Raw genomic sequence first — 9,235 nt, forward strand, 5'->3', positions numbered from 1 at the left:
GTATAACCCAAAGACCTTCTGGTATATCACTTGGTATTTCAAATACTGTTCCTTCATTCTGATCTTGTATATCATCTACTTTCCCTGTGAACAGCAATGGATAATATTTTAAAGAGTCTTTGGGTACATGTAGAAAGATTTTCCCTGATTTTTCATATTTAATGGTTGCTCCAATTTTACACAATAAATCTCTCCCAAGAAGACTGATTGGGCCTTCTGGGATCTAAAAGAATGTATGTTCTGTTGTTAGGGTTCTTAAAGTTAACATTTTTTTTGTTTGTTATTTGTTTCTGTGTTTCTTTGTTTTTTTTTTTTTTGGCACTCTCTGTTTTTTTCCTGTAGTCCCCATTATTTCTATGTAACTTGTGATTTGGCTGTCTTCAGGAGATGTTTTTAAAACAGGTTTAGTTGCACCTGAATTGATAAGGGCCAGTTAGATTTCATTACCCACTTTTATCTTGACCCTTGGTTCTGTATTCTCATTTTGTTGACATACTGGGACCATAGATGCATGTTATTTTGTCCGTATCCCAGTTTTGTTCTTCATCTAAGTTACTTTTGTCTTGTTCTGAGAAATGTTGCATTTTCCTGTTGCTTGGCTATAATTTTTCCTGATCTTTATTTTTAAGTTATAATGTCCTAATAAGTTTAAGGTTTGTGTATTACAGACTATTGCCAGATATGTTCCTTCCCCTTTCTTTGTATCTTGTTCCACTGTTCCAAAAATTTTCTCTCTAATCTGTTACATCACTTTGTAATTGGATTTCTTCTCTCCATTCTTTAGTTTTATTTTGTGCTTTTGGACCCCCAAATTCCATTAATGTGCAGTCTCCATCCTTTTCAATTTTCCCATTTCCTTTCCCATTTTTCCTTTTTTATATTACCCCATGCACGTGGCACAAAATTGACTTTGTTTGGGAGCACCTGAAACTACTTGTGAATAACGTGGTTTTGCTCCCTGTTGGATATATCTCTCCATGGCTTCTAAATTTTGTGCTTGCAATGAATTCTTGCAATTTCAATGGCAATATTTTGTATTTGTTTATTGTTGCTGCTATATTTCATATTGCTTTTCCAGGATCTCTTGTTATTGTTAGTTTGGACTAATTGTGCCTTTAAATATCATTCTTGAACCATGTGACCCATTTCTCCACATAGAAAATATTTGGGTACATTTCTCATTTTATTATTTTGTTTAAAATTTCTTGTGGATTTGTATGACTGCAGAGTGGCTAGATTTTTTATTTCTTCAATTTCTTTATGTTTAATTGTGCTATTTGCCTCCTTGAGCTTGGTTTTAAGCTCTTTTATTATTTCATCCTTTTCTTTCTTCTAGGATTTCTTTATGACTTGTGAATATTTAAGTTGCAGTTTTTCTTAACTTAGTCTTTTCCAGTCTGGGCATTGAAGTTTAAAATATGATCTAATAGGTGTGTTGCTGTCTTTCACAAATTGTCTCCTTATGTGTTGGAGATTTTGCTCAGTTAAATTTTCAAAACCAAGCACATCCTCTTCTACTTCAATCACCCTATCAAGGAACTTTGATGAATGTTCCCCACTCTTCTCTCTCAATTTCTTAAATTGTCCCAAGTATCTGCACTTTTTGAAAAACTTTTCATTGCCTCTAATCAATATTCTTTGGACTTTATTAGATAACATATATTTGCAGTATTAGATAGCTCTAAGTCTGTTCATTCCTCTAGCCATGATGTTAAATTTGGATTATTTCTAGTTTCTTTAATGAATTGTTGCTTTTCCCTTTTTGAAAATAATTCTGAGAGAATTTCAGTGTCCTGGAAATTTGGATCAAAAGCCTAATTGCTCTTTTAAATTCTTTCCAACATTGCACAGGTAGTGAAAACCAGGAAGGCATTATGTTTCTTCAGTTTTTCAAGATCTGCTGCTGTAAATGGCGTATGTGTTTTAATATGAATTATGCCACTGTCTGGGTGTAGGTTTGTTTGATCTCTTAGTGGCAATATTGGTATTCCTCCTTCAGTCCTATCTGTCTTTTCTTGCTCAGTTACATTATTATTTTTATGTATGTCTTGTTGTGTGTTACTGCCACTGTTTCTCCTCAGTCAGTTGCTTAATCATTTGCTTTAGTCGTGTCTTCTCCTTCCCCATGGCTAAAATCATCACTGCCATTTCATTGTCTTTTGCTTTCTTCCCATAAATTAGATGCACACCTTTTTTCAGGGCATAGTATGATTGGATTAAGAAGAATAATGCTCCAGCCTATGTGGAAAATCAAGCAATCTATACTAATATCAAGCCATTAAAAACTTTCATAGATGTTAAGCAGAAAATAAATATAATCTAGAATCTTGTCAATAAATAAATTGTAAACCACATCAAAGAAATGTCCTGTCAAGGCTATATAACCCATGGCAAGTAATAATTTCTTTGCTGTCTTGTATCTTTAAAAACCTTTTGCAAAGGAAAAAAAAACAAACAACTTTTTTTTTTAAGTCTGGCCCTTTAAGAGTTGACTCCTCCCTTCAGAAGGAGTGATTTCTTTTGGCTGTGGTGTTGTTAGGTATTTTATCTGCTCTCAACACTGCTCTCAAAATGGCTACTTTCCATCATCACACAGGCTTTTGAAATGTATGTAGTCCCAATTTCTCGGAAACTTCTCTGACACCTCCACTGCCTTATTTTCCCCCAATTTTTGGCAAATAGGCTGGAAAAACCTTGTTGGCTCTGCCAAAACTGTAATATTTATAGAGATTATAGGGATTGAAGGGGCTACAGGAGATAAAAAAGGTTTTGTAACAGGTAATCGAGGAGTTGAAGGGAGAGAGGGACTATGGCTGCTGGTGAAGTAAAAGGAGCTACCCCCTGCTGAGAGACTAGCTTTGAAAATTGGGGTTCCTGTTATAGCCTGAGAGGATGTCTTTTCTTGTGATTGATGTTGAAGATACCTCAGGGAAGGTAAACACAGACTCTCCTGAGGAATAAGCCTCCCCCTAGACCAACATTTCCTAGCAGGGGTCCAATAAGGACCCTTTCCAGTTGAATGACTGTCCTTGGGTTCAGCTCCCTCTATGCCCTCCTGAAATGATATTCCTCTTATTTGACTGTGCTTTTATTAAAAAAAAGATGAATTTTAATAACAAGTTTGGATTGGGGAGGTATCAGGGAAGAGGGATTCAGGATTTTTCTAGATTGGGTTTGAGTCTTTCTCAGCTTTTGAGCTCAGACCAGGCCTCATGGGCTGCTGGAGAGTTTCTTTTATTCCTGTCCTATGCTAATCTGTGCTATCTTTCTTAACTATTATAAAAATTAAATTAGTAACTAGTAATAAAATATTATATTCTTGAGATTTTATTAGTGATTATTAGAAATCAAGGATACAAAATAAGGACGATACAAAAATAAAAACCATGTGCCCATGGCTGATTAGTCCATTCAGAACCCAGCACTTAGCTTACTACCAACTTCCTACATCATTGCAATGGCAGAGAAGCTCGTGGGAGACGTTACTGCCAGTTAAATACCAATTGTGATCTCGCCATCATGGAGACTCAGGTGACATTGTAGAGAATTCTGGGAAACACCAGGGAATTCTGGGGATTGAAGTCTAGGGTTCAAAATCTCCATTTTTACATGCAATCAAATGGAGATTTTGAACCCTAGACTTCAATCCCCAGAAGTCAATGGTGTTTCCCAGAATTCCCTACAATGTCACCTGAGTCTCCATGATGGCGAGATCACAATTGGTATTTAACTGGCAGTAATGTCTCCCACGTGCTTCTCTGCCATTACAATGATGTAAGAAGTTGGTGGTAAGCTAAGCATGGGGACTTTGAAGGGGCTAATCAGTCATGGGCATGTGGTTTTATTTTTGTATCCTTGATTTCTAATAATCCTTAATAATCCTCAAAAATATAAGATATTTATTACTAGATATAAAATTAATTTTTACACTAGGCTAACTGGAGTATCTAACTAGTATGTTTTGACTCTCAGTTTTATAATGCTCATATTCTAGTGCATTTAAACTTATAATGGTGGTGACTCCATTCCATACACCAAACAAAGAAAATCAGTAATAAGAAAACTAACCACAAATGCCTGTTTCATGGGTATGATAACATATCAAGATGAGAAAAAGGAGACCCTAAAGTCTTCCTCCTTCATTACATAACCTCATTGACTGTGAGTAAAGACCAACTACACAGGAGTCCAAGAAGAACCAGATACAAATGTGTACATATGCTCCATCAACTTGATTGTCTTCTAAACAAATTTCTATTGTCCAATTTATCAATCATAGCATGTGTAGCATCTTAGTAATGCTTTAAAATCTGCACAGTTGCCTAATCTCAATTATACACACATACATATATTGATATATGTATGATTATATATTCATATTCATATATAAATCTGTTCAGTTACATATTTATCCACAGATGACAATATATTCAAAATTAACACAATTGTTAATACACTTTAAAATGTTAATAGTACTAAAAATGTTGTTGTTATTGTTCAGTCGTTTCAGTTAAGTCTAACTCTTTGTAGCTCCATGTGGGGTTTCTTGGAAGAGATATTGGAGTTGTTTGTCATTTCCTTCCCCATAACTTCTTACAGATGAGGAAACTGAGGCCATTGTGGTTAAGTGACTTGCCTAAAGTCAAACAGATAATAACACTCTGAGACTAGATTTAAATTCAGGTCTTCCATATTCTAAGCCTAGCACTCTATCTACCAAGAACCCTAGCCACCAAAACATTTAAGAAGAAGCAAAAGGACAAAAAAAGAAGATTGAATTACAGTTTATTTGTGAGAATCTATAGTTTTTCTCTTTTTTTGACTATTATTTTGACAGATAAAAGAAAGCAGCTAATTCTAACTTGGGCTGTTTATTTAATTCAAATAAATTAAGTATTAGTATTTTGATGTTTATAAACAGTTTCAAATTATTCAAAACTTAGGTAACATCTGATCATGCTAACTTCAGCAAGCTACCTGAAAATAAACAGGTATCTCCATATAGCCCAGTGATATTGAACCTTTCAGAGGTCAAGTGCCCAAATTACAACCCTCACTCTGTATATGAGCATTCTACTATACCCTAGACAGAGAAAGGAGGAAGTGTTCCCATTGGGCTACTGGGAAAAGGGGTGGGTCATGTGAGAAATGTCCTCAGGCATGTGTGGTCAGGGGGAGGGGTGCAGCCCCCTCTGGTTTGCTCTGGCATGAGTGCCATAGGTTCACCAACACATACATACCCTATGATGTAAAAGTTGTCTTCTTTATTTGTGGAGGTGCAAAGGAGGGAAAGACAGAGAAAGAGAGAGAGAGAGAGAGAGAGAGAGAGAGAGAGAGATCAATCTATTGATACTTATAGATAAAGAACTCTTGAAATGCAGTACTATAGTCAATAAATATTTATGAATTGCCTACTATGTGCTAGGCCCTCTGCTAAATGCTAGGGAAACAAATAATAAAAAACAAAGATAGCCCATATCCTCAAGGTGCTTATATTCTAAGGGAGAGGAAAGTACAAAAAAGGAAGCTGAAATTAAGGGAATATGTCAAAGACTACTTGGCAGGGATGTATAATAACATTTGCGAAGTCAAAATGAAACAGAGAAACTGATAGAAAATTAAGGTAACTGCCAAATTCTGAGTCCTCTCTAAAAGAAGGGCAGAGTTTATTGCTCTGCCCTCCAGCCTAGCAATCAGACGGGAGAGACAGCTAAGGATTCTATGGATGTATTAGATATTAAAACTGGATCAATCTCCATGCAAATGAGATTTCAGGTGATTAGCTTATCCTGGGCATGCCTAGTATTTCTAAGGTCAAACCAAACAAAGGAGCTGATATAAAATGAATTATAAATCAATTATAAAGTTGTAACAATGGCACTGTTTGGGCCACAACGTTTTCAATAGATAGTCATTTTTAAAGTGAAGTTAAAAAAAGTAAAGAAAAAACTAGAGGAAAAAGGAAAAGAGGGGTCTAGTGATAGGATATATTGGATTGAATGTAGGTCAAGAATAATATTATGAAATAAGTAGTATCTTAATTCATAATGACTGTCTTTTTTATTTTTAATAAAGAAGGTTTATCATACATTTCATTTTATTCTAAATGAATAACCCAGTTAATACAAATTAGCATTCAAGTCATGGATTTACCCTATTAGCTTAAACCAAGACAGTCAGACCCTTCCCTTTTTCAAGAATAGAACTTAGAAGTGATAAGAATTGATGATTTCAATGTTGTAAACATTAACAACTTTAATAAGTCTCTTCATGCAGTGCCCAATGCTGGAAACAGTGCTTGACAAATAGTAGGAACTCAATTAATTGTCTACTGAAAGTTTATTTATCTTTGCATGATCTAGGCCTGATTTAAATTGGCACACTGGTAATTTAGTTCTGATTTTAGAATGTTATGAAACCCTTATAGGTCATTAAATAATTAACTAAATAATTTTTCCTAGCCATAGCAAATAAGGAACATTTAACAAGAACATTTATAGAAGATAACAACTTAGATTCAGAGAGGTAAAGTTCCCAGGTATGAGTCAATCTCAGACTATAGTGAGAAGCCTCAGAAAAAGCACAGGGGTTCCTTTTAGCCTTCTGAATTTGAGCTACTAAGAAGCCATATCACTGATCTGATCCAATCAAGGTCCTGGTTTAGCCAAAGAAGTCTCAAGAAAAGTTTTGCTACCCTTTAATGTCTAATCTAAATGAGTGAGAGACTATTCCTACATAGTCTACACAGAGCAAGACTCTACGTGATATTTTTGCTATTATTGCTGCCATGAACAACAGACAGAGTAGTGTGCTAGGAACTGACCCAAGCAAGGGTCAAGCAGGACATACTGTTAATTGATGGGAAATTTATACAGAGAGGCATAGTGTCTAGAGTATGACAAAGTGAAAAAGGGATTATTTTATAAAAAGGTTGGACTGGATTGTTTAAGAATAGGGTCACCTGGAATTTAATTTATTCCAATCTACATCTACATGAGATAGAAAGCCAACAATCTCATGGAATTAATAGAAGGGAGTAATATTGATAGTATGAGTAAAGACTAGAAAGGTATTATAGTGTCAGCTTATGAATGAATTCTGGTTAAAGGACATTGCCTCTTATTCTGCTTGGAATTCAAGGAAAAGACATATCCTTCCAAATATCATAGGGCCAGAGTAGAAGGAGACCTTAAACAGTCAAGTCCAATTTCCTCATTTTACAGATCAGAGAACTGAGGCACAGAAAGGTTAGGATTTGCCCAAGGACAGATAGTAAATCAGAGGGAGCATTTGAACTCTCATATTCAGCATCCTAATTACTATACATTGTCTTTTCTATTTAGGAGAAATATTGTAGTGAGAGGATATGATTAAATGGATAATAGGATTAAGGATCAGAAAAGAACAGGTATTTTTGTGGATATGGAAACTAAGGGAAAAGGAAGTCTAATATTAACTGATGTTTATAGACATGAGAAAGTTCTTACTAAAGGGAGTTATAGAAGGAGCTATAATTTCAGTGTTACATCAGTAATCAATACAAAATCAGAAAGAGGAATAGATTAAATATAATTTCGTTTTGAATATATTGAGTTGAAGTATTCCTGAAACATCTAAGTGGAGATAATACCTTTTGGAAGATAGATATGAGGGAATGAATGAAATTAAGTGTAGAGAATTAGAAGAAAAGTGCCTGGAATAGACCTCTCAGGTATTCCTACAAAAAAGAATCAAAAAGAAAAAGGGGGGGGCAAGTGGAGGAGTATTTTAAAGATTAAGAGGAAGTCAGATCTAAATATTTAGAGAAATATTAATTGTTCATGAATGGGCAAAGCCAATATGATTAAAATAACAATCCTTCCTAAACATCTACACATTCAATGCCATACCAATTAAAATACCAAAAATTATGTTATTGAATTAGCAAAAATAACAAAATTCATTTGGAGGAATAAAAGTTCAAAAATAGCAAGGGAATAATATTTTTAAAGCATTAAAGAAAGATGTCTATAGATTTTAAATTGTAATAAAGCAGTAATTATCAAAAGTATTTGGTACTAAAAATAAAAAAAAAAAACAGGTCAGTGAACAGAGCATAATAACAAAAGATAATAGGAACTTCATATTTGACAAAAATAGAGCAGCAGGTTTGGGGGATGAGAATAACTATTTGGTAAAAATTGTTGGGACAACCAAAAGCTAGTTTGGAATAAACTAGGTATAGATCAGTATCATATACCATTCACTATCTAAGATCATAAAAAGATATACAATATAAACATAAAAGGAGATATAAGTAAATTAGAAGAAAAGGGAACTGTTAATTTTAGATTTTCTCCATTCTGCTTTGTCTTTAGAATTTTAGCAACCGAGGAATGTATACACCCCTACTTAAGGGTTAAGTGTTGAGGAGGATGGCTTATGATCCACATGTGCTAGTAAGTGACAAATCAAAAACAATTGACAGACCCCCTGGGCTGTCCTAAGTCAAGCTTAAGCTACCATTGGTACATGTGAGACGCAGGAAGTGATGTAAAGAACAGTCAACGTATTTTGCATTATTTCCTCTCTCTGGGCTTTCTCGCCTTTGCTCTCGCTGTCTCTTGGAAACATAGGGCTTTTTCCTGGTTGGGAGCCGAGTGGTGGTGTGCTTGGCGTCTTGGCAATTAGGCATTTGTGGCTTGCCAGTGAGATGACTGGGAGAAACTTTTAGTGTGCATGGTGAGCGGTTAGACTGATTCCTTTTTCCTTTACCTCCTAAAGGAAACTATCGTCTGAGGAGACCCTCCATCTTGGAGGAGGCCTCATGGCTGGAAACCGACCTAGATTGAGAAGGCCCCTTGACCTATGCCTGTGAACACCTATCTGCCTTGCCAGAGCAGTCCAATTTCCCTTTCCTACATCTCTTCTTAATTTTATCCTTCTATTGTAATTAAAACCACCAAAAAATCCCAAACTGACTTGAGGAATTTATTGGGATTGAATTAATCCCTGCTAACCTCTAGTATAATATATATTTAGTCAATAACCTCTAATTTTACCATTTACAGAACACATTACCTATCAGATTTATGAATGAGAGGAACTTATGAGTCAAGAAGAGATGGAAACCATTGGGATATGTAAAATGGATAATTTTGAATTGATTAAATTGAAAGGTTTTTGTAGAAATAATACAATTTTTTCCAAGATGAAAAAAATAAATGGCTCATTCAAATGATCCTCATAAAAATAA

At 34.9% G+C, this 9,235-nt stretch overlaps 1 long non-coding RNA gene across 1 annotated transcript; it reads left to right on the top strand.

Moving 5' to 3' along the window:
• Window positions 1-2,469: 2,469 nt before the first annotated feature.
• LOC103097740 (uncharacterized) lies at window positions 2,470-8,956 on the top strand. Its single transcript, XR_464488.3, has 2 exons — window positions 2,470-2,607; window positions 8,764-8,956. It is a non-coding gene; the product is annotated as an uncharacterized LOC103097740 (long non-coding RNA).
• The last annotated feature ends 279 nt before the right edge of the window (window positions 8,957-9,235 follow it).

The sequence above is a fragment of the Monodelphis domestica genome, chromosome 3 (assembly GCF_027887165.1).
Source record: "Monodelphis domestica isolate mMonDom1 chromosome 3, mMonDom1.pri, whole genome shotgun sequence".
NCBI lineage: Eukaryota > Metazoa > Chordata > Mammalia > Didelphimorphia > Didelphidae > Monodelphis > Monodelphis domestica.